Source organism: Littorina saxatilis, linkage group LG10 (genome assembly GCF_037325665.1).
Source record: "Littorina saxatilis isolate snail1 linkage group LG10, US_GU_Lsax_2.0, whole genome shotgun sequence".
NCBI lineage: Eukaryota > Metazoa > Mollusca > Gastropoda > Littorinimorpha > Littorinidae > Littorina > Littorina saxatilis.
This window is the reverse complement of record NC_090254.1, coordinates 30,488,631-30,500,689: the sequence shown is the minus strand read 5'-3', so window position 1 is coordinate 30,500,689 and position 12,059 is coordinate 30,488,631. Positions and strand designations below refer to the sequence as shown.

The following is a 12,059-nucleotide window of genomic DNA, read 5'->3' as shown; positions in this document are numbered from 1 at the left end:
AATGGACGAAAGGTCGACGACCAGATAAACATTTTCTGCAGTTTGGTGGATATCCTTGTAGCCATATAACTAAATTAACCAAATATTACAAGCTATGCGTTTGTTTTTTTTGAACAGTATACTATCAAAACTGATGAAAGGAAACCTGTTGTGCATGTTATTAGAAAGAAAAATTAAATATGCATCCAAACAGTCAGCTTAGTTTACATATCTTGTCTAACAATGGCGTAATGGCATGATGAACGGTATGTAATTCTTCTGATTCAGAAGCCGTAAAATGCGGTTTCTGGGGCCATTTTAGTGGGTAATCAGAAGAAATCCAGCACATTTAATAAATTTCTCAATGCATTGCCTTCAAATTCAGTTCAAACGTCTGGTAATTTATGCTAAGACATGTCGTTAAGTACATCAAGTCATTCGAGAGATTAGGTTTGCTTTTATTTGACATGCCAGAAAGAGTCCTTAAAATAGTCGGTTGGTCTAACTCTAAGCTGACTCATCAAACAAATTTAATTTGTTGCTATTTTCAACTTCAAATAAACCAAATACTCAAATTTCATGTACATATTTTATCAGACATGGATGGTATGAGGATTTCAAAGCGAAAGTAATCTTTAAGAAGTGGACTATTTTCACAGCGCTGAGCACAAATAGCCCACATCAAGCTCACTGCTGAACATTTAACTGCTAGCTGCTGAGCAGGGCTTTTGAGAGAGCATTTCCCAAGAATGTTTGTACGCGTTTGAACAAGTGGTCTGAGCAGCCGTCGTTGATTATGAATTACATTTCGGTGTAATTTGAAGCTTTAATGTTTGTTTAAAAAGCCTGCATATTTAAAAAAAAAAATCTGTTTTCTTTGGAAAAGGTACATCTTTATTTTTTGTAATTCTTTCTAACATGTCGCATAACAGCAGTACTAACGTTTCAAATGACTTGACATTTTGTTTGTAATTCGGTACATCTGATTGTCTTGTCTTTCCATTATTGCCCACAATCAACAGTAGTGATTACTTCGGCACTTGATGGGATGTTGCGCAAGTCCAAGAAAGCAGCGTTTCCAGCATCCAAAAGTCCATTACAATTCACAGGTTGGGGAGTATGGGGGGGAGGGGACATGAGTCACAGTGGCTACTGGTTTAGTGCGAGGCGCGCGACACAAAGGTGTCGACAGTGCGGGCCTCGACGACAGCTGCTGGTAGAGAGTTCCAGTCCTTCACTGTGCTGGGTAGAAAAGCGGCACTCCGATACTGAGTGCGGCAGGTGATGAGGCCGAACTGCTGGCAATGGCCTCTTCGCTGGCGTGGTGGTAAGGGGGCCAGCTTCGACTTGATGCCCGGACAGTGGACGATGCTGTTCGTGATCTTGTAGAGCATCCATAGGCGGGCAAGCTTCCTGCGCTCCTCCAGAGACTGCCACCCAAGGGAGTCCAGCATCCGGCTGACACTTGACGTGTTGTGGTAGCGGTTGCAGACGAATCGGGCAGCTCGTCTCTGGGCGGTCTCAAGCTTGTCGATGTTCTTCTGGGTGTGCAGGTCTCATACTGACGAGGCGTACTCCAGGATAGGCCTGACAAAGGCCTTGTACGCCTGCTCTTTCACGGATCTTGATGAGATCTTCAGATTGCGCCGCAGGAACCCCAGGGTCTTGTTTGCCTTGCTGACGATGTTGTTAATATGGTCGTCCCAGCACAGGTCACCCTGAATGGTCACACCCAGGTACTTGACCGCCTTCACTGTCTCCAGCGTATGCCCATGGAGCTGGTAAGAGGGCTGTAGTGGGCGTCTGCTCCTCGTAACAGGCAGGGTGTTGCACTTTGCAGGATGGAACTGCATGTCCCAGCTCTTCTCCCACTCGGCTAGGCGATGGAGGTCTTGTTGTAGCTGGGCCTGGTCGTTTACGCTAGTCACCACCCTGTACACTGCAGTGTCGTCCGCAAACAGGCGCGCTAGTGCCGTCAGTCTCTCCGGGAGGTCGTTAATGTACGCTAAGAATAGCGTCGGCCCCAGCACTGATTTGTTGCTTAATTAATTCATTTGATAATTGTCGGTAAAAATACCGGCTAACACCTCACAATCGCAAACCTGTTTAATGTTGTCTTTTCTAATTCATGACATGTGTTAGCACGAATCACCAAATATTTGAACGCAATGCGTTAAAAAGTTACAGAAATTCAAATGTATTGTTTTGTTTCATTACCCGCTAAAACGGCTTCAAAAACTGCCTTTTATGCCTACTGAGAGGATTACCACATATACCTACTGAGAGAATTAACACATACACCGCTCAGCATGGCATAGTAACAAAATTGACTGTTTCAGATGCACATTTGATTGCTCTGATTTTTTGTCGATTTTAACGCAGGAACCTTGATTTTTCAAATTTGATTTTTGGGGGTGCCTGTGTTGTAGGAATCACTGTATACACACTACCTCATGTGAACTCAAACAGCTTTTTGAATAAGGGCAATCAATACATGCCCTTTTCAGTCATATAATTTGTTTTACAATAGACTGCCTCATCAAAACATTCTGCCCTCATTCGCATCTCCCTAGTTCTTAAAAAAATCACGCTTTGGACTACACAGTCCTGATGATGTGGGTCGTGTACAATCCATACTTTCCAAAGAAGGATTAAAAGTAAAAAGTATGGGTCGTACACTACCCACGCCATCCAATTAGGAGTTTTGCCGTCTCTTTGCATAGTATGGGTCATACATGACCTACACCATCCCAAATAGAATACACAGGGTAAAATTCCTTACGGAATTCCATATGGGTCGTCCGCAACCCACATCATCCCGACTGAGTAGTTCAAATTACTTCGTTTGTGTTAAAAGATATTTTTTCAAAAGTTGTGCAATTGTACGTTTGTATGGTGATCGGAGATTACATGAAGTCTCAATTATTAATTTTGAATAGTTTCAGAGATATATATCCCTTACAGCAATGAAAAGTCGCTGCGATGTTGCTGCAATGTCGCTGCGAGGTCGCAGCGATCTAAACACATCACGGCAACTAGTCGCAGATGGTCACGACTACCCACGATGTTGACACGAGCCTCCCAACAAGGACGCAGCTACCCACAACCTTGGCGCAAGCCTCGCGACAACATTGCAGATAGCTGCAACCTTGGCGTGAGCCTCGCGACAACATCGCGGGTAGCTGCACCCTTGGTGCAAGCCTCATCGCGGGTCACTGCGAGCCTCGCAACAACATCAAAGTTAGCTGCGACCTTGGCGCGAGTCTCGCAACAACATCGCAGGTAGCTGCGACTTTGGCGCGATTACATGGCTGTTAGCTGCAACCTTGGCGCAAGCTTCCCAACAACATTACAGCTAGCCGCGACCTTAGGGCCATGACATTGTCCAAATATAGTGAGCAGAGTGCTTTCCCTCAGTCAGCCATATTGAAATAGCTAGCCCCGGATGAAGGTATGTGCATGCAGGTCTCTGCATTTTGAAAAATATTTGCAAATTTCTTGAGCATTAATGATGATTTTTCTCTGTAAAGTCTAAGGTTAAGTTCTGGTCTGTAGTAATTTAATAACAAAAAAGTTTTCAGGTCTGAACTGTTGAATACAGGGATGTTGAATTAGAATCTAACCAGCTGCTCCATCCTAAAATAATAATAATCATGATCAGGCACTGAAAAAATATTCTATCAACAAGAAATGTAGTGTGCATGAAAGATGTTAGTTTAATCGATCAAGTATGAAAAAGACAAAATAAACCCCTGACAAATGTCAAAGTAGTTGAAGCATTAAAAAAGTGTATGGAATTAGCAAAGTCATGCAGTTCTCAACTGACATACCTGCTAGCTGCATGTACCACCACTTCAGTGAATGAATTTTTAATTTCAAACCTGGTTAAGAATTGACAAATCATAGGCACATAGCAGGAAGCTCGCGGGAAGCTTGTGGCAAGTGCATCGCGGCTATCCGCGACTAAGTCGCAAAATACTTGTAGGAGGGGTCTAGGACATCGCAGCTAGTCGCGACCAGGTCGTGGCAAGCTCGCGGGTAGGTTGCAGCTAGCCGCGACTTGAGAGGATAAGCTCTAAAAAAAAAAAAAGGTAATCTACAAATGTTGACTTTGTGGGTACAATATTTATGAATACTGGAAAATGTGTATCTTTTCAATTTGTTTTCTTATAGTCTGTTAGAGATTATCCTCTCAAACAAAATATCTATCAGAATGTCTAAAACATTTCTGCAAAAGTTTAAATCATTCCGATGAATAGTTTGGAATCTATCTTGTCATCCGTGAACTAACCTGTTTTGATTGAACGCTTTGCCATTTAATAAGTGATATGATAGATGTTGCTTTTTGGGTCCAGCGGACCATATAGGCCAAATCAGGACCCCGCCATTTAATAATTTTTACTACAGACAATCTAAGAGGAAAAACAATTTTGGACCATATATTATCATTCTACGTACATTGAAGCTAATGCACATCAAATTTTAACACAAACTGTTCTGTTTCATGAATGTTATGGTCAAATGACTTGAAGAGAAAAAACGGTGTATTTTATGGTAGCTTCTGCCCTCAACTTCTGTTGGAATATGCACCATTTTGATCACTGTGTCCATTGACTTTTGGTATTCAGTGTATTCAATTACGATGAAATTCATAGCCTCGTTGATTTTCGGGCTGGTGTAGCTGATGATGTCGAGTTTAAAAAAAAAAAAATGTCCATGTAAAATTATTAATTCAGTGACCTGCGTAAAAAGAGAGGGGATAGTGCGATATGACGATTTTCTTATATTTGATTTTGACTCCAACCTTGTTCAACACACAGTAACTAGTAATTCTGAATCATACACACTTTGAAGGCAAAGTTAACCAGGTTTTATGTGATATTTATAGTTTCATGAAGACCGGCACGGTTGGCCTAGTGGTAAGGCGTCCGCCCCGTGATCGGGAGGTCGTGGGTTCGAACCCCGGCCGGGTCATACCTAAGACTTTAAAATTGGCAATCTAGTGGCTGCTTCGCCTGGCGTCTGGCATTATGGGGTTAGTGCTAGGACTGGTTGGTCCGGTGTCAGAATAATGTGACTGGGTGAGACATGAAGCCTGTGCTGCGACTTCTGTCTTGTGTGTGGCGCACGTTATATGTCAAAGCAGCACCGCCCTGATATGGCCCTTCGTGGTCGGCTGGGCGTTAAGCAAACAAACACAACAAGTTTTATGAATATTTCACGATATTAATGTAGCAACAGCAACAAAAACATGCTAGAAGGATATAGTGTTGACAATTTTACACCGATTGACCACGATGCTAAATTAAGTTGGTGTTGTTTTTCTTTCTCATTTTATTTTGCATCTGCCCACAAAAAAGCAGTAGAGTTTCTTTCGCAGCATTTCAGTGATATGTTTATTATAAATGAAAAACCTTCAAACAAAGCTTATTGCACCCATTTTTGTACCCTAACTAAAGCATTAGTTTCCGTGTTCATTCATTCAAACGTTCTATGACATTTAAGGCAAAATAAATTATTTGGCTTTCTCCCCGTATGTAAAAGTTGTCAAATTGTGCCTATTCTGAATTTTCTTTGATGTATTATTGGTGCCTAACGTTTTTCTAGGGTTGATTTCTGGGGTACAGTGGAACCTCCCTTTTAAGACCTCAAAATACCTGAGAAAATCAGGTCTTTAAAAAGAGGGAGTCTTAAAATGGGGGTAATTTTGTGAACAGAAAGTCTGAAAAAACAATGTCTTAACAAGGAGGGAGTCTTCAATTAGGGGGGTCTTAAAAGGGTGGTTCCACTATTAAATCTTTGATTCCAAAAGTGTGCGAGATAGCCCACTCGATGGCCTTTAATGACAAAGAAAGTTTGAATGAATTGACACGGGAATGATTTTTCTAGTAGGGGTACGAAAATGGGTGCAACAATTTTTTGGCAGAGTGTATATGCAATGGCCATAGTATTACCTACCTTGCATGAACAAGATCAAGGTTGATCAGACAATTGTGTTTGTAACTTTGTCTCACATAGCCATAAACAAGCTGGTAGCTGTTTCCCAAACCAATATAAAAAGAAACAATAAGTAAATAAAAATATCTTAACTCACAGTCACCCCATGAATTTGGAGCAACAGGCCCAAGAATAATGTTTTTTAATAATACTAATTCTTTTTAAACATTGTTCTATAACAAGCAAAAACTATCAAACATATTAGGAAATGATTTTACAGGTTGAACTTTTTTCATGTAAAAACAAAATACATACCTTATGCTTTAAATATTAATGTACATGTCTACTATCTGATACTGTATCGCATTAACTTCAAACAGCCTGACTCAATGTGCATTGTGAAATTGTGCAAGTAAACATTTTGACATGGTGCTTATTTTTTAAAGACACAATCTTTCCGGTTCAAAGAATTGTTCTCATCATCACAGATCTGGACTGTCTTTTGCATGGATTGATGGAATAAGACAAGTCTTACACTTGGACAAACACTGGTGTGGGGGGGGGGGGGGGGGGGAGGATGCCTTTTAAAATGATCTCTTTCAAATAAAGAATATGTTTGTATTCTATTTTAAGGTTTTACATGGCCATCCTCTGAAATATCCTTGTTATGCAAACTATCTTGTCAACCACCCCCTGTACATATAATGGGATTCAAAATCCGGTATTTATGGCGTTAATGGCTATCTGGAAAGTATGAAAGTAAAAATCATTACTTTTAGGTACATGTCTAAAGGCAGTTTTGATTGATTAAATTTTGGATGATCACAGGTGTCAGTGACTGAATGTAATTAATCCACAAAAACCTCCTAGTCTGCAATTATCCAATGTACAAATATATCCCGCAGTGGGGCACTGCGGTTATGAAATTAAAGGCCCCTCCTGTTTTTGGAAGCGCAGGAGCTTTCTAGTTTGCTGTTAGGTAGATTTTTGGTTCCTCTTTCCTGTCATGCTCTCTTTTTCTTCATGAATTCTTTTCTTTTTTCTGCCTTCTTGCTCATTCACCTGTATTTTTTCCAAAAAATCTCTTCTCTTGCCGCTTGTCTCGCGATTCATGTATAGTTTAATCTGTTAGTGTTCTGATGTAAGCCCAGCAGTAGATAGGTTAAGCCTATTTTAACATACTGGAAACTGGTAATCTTCCAGTAGGTATTAATTTAGTTTTACTAAAGCCTGCTGGGACACAAGTAATGGGTTAGTGCATTTGTAAACAGGAATCGCTTGACAAGTGGCCCCCTTCATCCCCCCCTTCCTCGTCCTGATATGGCTCTACGTAGTCGGCTGGACGTTAAGCAACAAATAAACAAACAAACAAAATGTACAAATATAAACTTATTCATGTTGGTGTTTATGATGCTTTACAGTGTAAGGAAGGTATGTAAAAGGTAACCAGAAAAAGGTCAAACAATGTAACCCTGTGAAAATCGATGCATCGCATTGAAATAAAGACAGATGTGAATGATCAGAAGATTTTAATGACGTGTTGTTGGGTTCCATGCTTGCTGTTGGCATTTGCAAACTGCTTGTAGATAAAAGTCTGTGTGTGTGCTTGTATGTCTGTGTCAAGATATGAACACGTTTATAACACAAACAATGCTTTCTCACTGAAATGACCATCGGTAGGATATGCTGACCAATGCTCTCTCTCTCTCTCTCTCTCTCTCTCTCTCTCTCTCTCTCTCTCTCTCTCTCTCTCTCTCTCTCTCTTCAAAGTATGACTGATCTACCACGGCTGATTAATGCAGAGTCAATGTCTTCACGAGTACAGAAAATAATTCATATCAAAGCAAAAACAAAAACACCCACACATATTTTGACACCCAGTCTTTGATTTTCTGAATGAAATACACTTTCCTTTCATTTACGTCACAATTGCATGACAAAGACGCAAGATAAGTTTAACAACTTTGACCTGACAACACACACCGAAAACAAAATACAGTCGCAAAATACCCCTCCCTATCTGAATCTGTCAGCAATGCCTCACGCAGATCGATACAAGGTGCAGATCAAGCAAACACACACTCGCACACACACGCACATAATGTTGTCTTAACCGGATCACTATATATTTGGGGGACATAAACTTCAGCCTATGCATGACCCTTCCGTGTAGATCAAATGGTATGACGTTTGTGCAATTTCGAAACAAAGTTTCCAAATTCGGCTATTGTCTCAACAGAACAAGGTTTGACATTTAGCGGTAGCAATATTTACCTGATTTAAACCCTCCAGACTTTTACCTTTTGGATTGTCTGGATGTCTGAGTATACACAAACACCCCCCTTCACTCCATAGATCATCGGTGACCTAAAGAAAGCAGTTACAGCTCCCTAAACAGCAAAGCTTTCGTGCCACTGACAATTTCGGAGGCGTAATTTGAAACACATTTTGGATAAAAGGTAAATTCTGATCATAATACCTAGAGACTCGAAACTGTGTAGAATGGTCGTGGATGAACTAAAGTGTATGCACAACAACTATGAACATATTTGCTAAACTCAAATGACTGAGAAAAAAAAAAACTTCATTGTACAGTTACACTTTCGCAATGCCGCGCAAAATTCATTAATGACAGGAACGCATTCATCCATTGGAAATGCCCTGTTCCTGCTTGTTATTGCTATATTCAAATAACTGACTGTCTAATATTGATTCATGTATACTATATGTCATTCAATTTATCCCAAATGTAACAATCTTGAGTGCTGAAATCGGGTATAGTTCGGTTACTGAACAATTCAAACCTCGTACTGTTGAGTCGATCCCCGAATTTGGCAACCGTTTTTGAAAATGCACAAAAGTCAGACCATTTAATCTATAAATGTGTCAATTTGTACAAGGGTCATGCATAGGATGAAGTTTTTGCACACCATATATCAAGTGATTCGGTTTGCAGATGTAGAAGTTATTAACAATTTTGAGGCCGAGAAAATTCATTGCGGACGATTTCAAGGACGTCATTCAGATCTAGATCTATGTACTGTACCATGCAAGGCTCGTGTTTTATTCGTTTCGTGACGAGCTAGAAAAACTAGCCTCCACGATCGCGTTGCTTTCGTTGACATCCGCAAGGAGGGTTATTATTTCTCTCTCTGTAAATTTGTCCTTACGTTGTTTGGATCCATCTGGTGTCGTCTGCTTTTCGTCTGCTTTCGCCGGATGTTGTGACTTTCAATCGGACGTGACGCAACCAATCTTATACGCAACTAAAAAATGTCGCTTTGCTGCTCTTAGCAAAGAGTGACCCCTGAGATGGTTCATGAAACGAGTCGTTCCTAACTTTCGTCCCACTCTCAGCTAAGAGCTCTTAAGGCCCTATTCCTAGGAACGCCTAAGAGCGCGTATATGAAACTGGCCCCAGGTCTCATATTTTGAGCCAAAGAGTGTACATGCTAACATAAAACAAAACAAGAAAAATAAATAAAACCATTAGAAACATGTTTTGACAATATGTTGTAAACATTTATTCATCATTCCTTGATATTTCCACAATATAAAAAATAAAAAATAAAACCATGATAAAAATGTCAAAAGTTGAATCAGTTCTAAAGTTTCTAGAAGTGAGTTTGGATATATATATATATATACCACACTTTTAGGTTCTGTACCTAGAAATTTACCAATTCTATTCCATCTTTTGGGTTTAAAAAGTTCTTTGCAGATATATATATTATACATCCAAAATGATGCCACAAGAGACAAGGAAATATGAGGTTATTTGCAACACCACCAGCAGAGGAAGAAGTCGCTCACTTTGCAGCAGCAGATAAAAAGAATTGTTGAATTTGAAGCAGGAGCAGACACAGAAGTTGTTGAATGTGTAGTATCTGCAGCAGACAAAGAAGTTGTTGAATTTACAGCAGACGATATATTTGTTAAATCTGCAGCAGCACACAAAGAAGTCATTCACTTTGCAGCAGCTCCAGACAACAAGAATTGTTGAATTTTAAGCAGGAGCAGACACAGAAGTTGTTAAGTTTGCAGCAGGAGCAGCAGCAGACAAAAAAGTTGTTGAATTTGCAGCAGACGATATACTTGTTAAATCTGCAGCAGCAAACAAAGAAGTCATTCACTTTGCAGCAGCACCAGTCAACAAGAATTGTTGAATTTTAAGCAGGAGCAGACACAGAAGTTGTTAAGTTTGCAGCAGCAACAGACACAGAAGTTGTTGAATTTGCAGCAGACGATATATTTGTTAAATCTGCAGCAGTAGCCATGGAAAAAGTTGTCGATACAACCAGTGCAGACGATGACATGTCTGCAATAGGCGACTTTGAAGATCTGCTCCACATGCTATGACACCTGCAAAGACAAAGAATGCAACAATCTTAAAACATAAAGAATTCAGTGTTATTTGAGAACTTCAGTGTAAACACTATAATTATGTCTTCTTTGTTGGTGTTCTTTGCTGAACATAGAACTGAAGGTAAATAAGGTTTAAATTGTCTTTGCATTATGCCAATATTGTTGAATTTACTTCTGTGAATTTGCTAACTTTGATAGCATCATTCTGTGTTTGAATGAAATGCTCTATGTCAATGCTGCCTGGCACGGACAACAGCCCTACCCACCCGTCCACCCCCACCCCACCTACACACACACAGAACACCTTCCCAAAAATGTTCCCCAGACAATGGAATGTCAGTTGGACCTTGACTAAAAATATGTATAGGTAAAGATGTCCCAGCTACAACAAATTGTTCTGTCAGAAGACCTCCTACATGTCGAAATGATGTGATGGCCGACCAGCCAAGAATTACATGTATCAATGACCCTATGCTGAGGCCTGACAATAACACTGCCTTCTCTCAAATATGATTTTCTGTTATATAATAATATGACTGCTGGAACATTCATCTTAGCGTTAAACAAGGATTTTACCTGCAAACACACACACACACACACACACACACACACACACACAGTGACACACACTTACTTGGCCTCAACAGCCAGAATGTCGGGGTTGTACCTTGTAGTTTACATCCCTGTGAATGCTTTCTGTTCCATCCTCATGGTAATTCCTCCCACCCTGCAATGAAAGCATTGATGTGTGAATTGCATTAATTACAATAGTCTAAACACACTCAAATCTTTACTTGTTAATGAAGACAGAGAGATAGAGAGTGGGAATGGGGGGGGAGGGGAGGGGGGGAGGGGAGGGGGGGAGGGAGAGAGCAGTTGTCAATCAAACCTTTGAATAGATCATTTTCGAAAATTACTCCCCATGCCTCTCCTGAGATCTCTTATTTACTGTACAGTAATGCATTTGACCCGAAGCTGTAAGATTGAACAGTAAGTGCCCTGGGTGCACATGTGTGGAAAGTATCAGATTGAGAGAGAGAGAGAGAAATTTTCAGATTGAGAGAGAGAGAGAGAGAGAGAGAGAGAGAGAGTAACAGACAGAGTCTAGAGACAGAAAGACACAGAGAGAGACTGAAACAGAGAAAGAAAGAGACAGAAGGCAGGAAAGAAAGAGAGAGAAATCCACCTTTCCAATCGTTATGCATGATATTGCTTTGATATTTGTGACTCGTATGAAAAATAAATCAACAATCACAATGCCAACGGATCGTGAACTATGAATCACAACATTACCTGAATTTCTTCAGTGCTGAAAGTTCCATTTGCCATTCGCCTCAGCGTCACAAGATCTGTAGTGTGTATTCCTGATATGCTGAAGTGTAGCATGTTATCTTATACATGTATCAGCAGTCACACTGACTTTGAAGTTGCTAGCGTGTTAAAAACTGTTACAGAAACTTTTTTTATTTCGATTCCAGTTCCACAGTGAAAAGTTTGAGACTGAGAGTAATGTCCCTTGGCGATCAAGGGCGGTCCGACTAAACTACGCGCCAGCACGCGCTAGCACGCGCCAGCACGCGCCAGCTTGAACCATAGCACTTATATACTTTATTTTTATATTTCTAGTTAGTTCATCGTCCATTCTCACATAATACAAAATTTCAAACTTCAATGATAAAAAATACGGAAGTTATGACGAGTTTAAGGAGAGCTAATGCACTACTCTCAAATCCGACGATTGTCGGACATGGAGCCACGGCCTTAGCTAGGATAGCTCT

The 12,059-nt window shown here is 40.4% G+C and overlaps 1 protein-coding gene and 1 long non-coding RNA gene across 3 annotated transcripts in view; both read right to left on the bottom strand.

Moving 5' to 3' along the window:
• LOC138979011 (E3 ubiquitin-protein ligase MIB2-like) overlaps positions 1-12,059 on the bottom strand; it is an 82,139-nt gene that overhangs the window by 20,928 nt on the left and 49,152 nt on the right. The window lies entirely within an intron of this gene.
• On the bottom strand, positions 9,340-11,811 carry LOC138979034 (uncharacterized). Its single transcript, XR_011459899.1, has 3 exons — positions 11,575-11,811; positions 10,916-11,008; positions 9,340-10,278 (listed from the first exon to the last, which is right to left on the bottom strand). It is a non-coding gene; the product is annotated as an uncharacterized lncRNA (long non-coding RNA).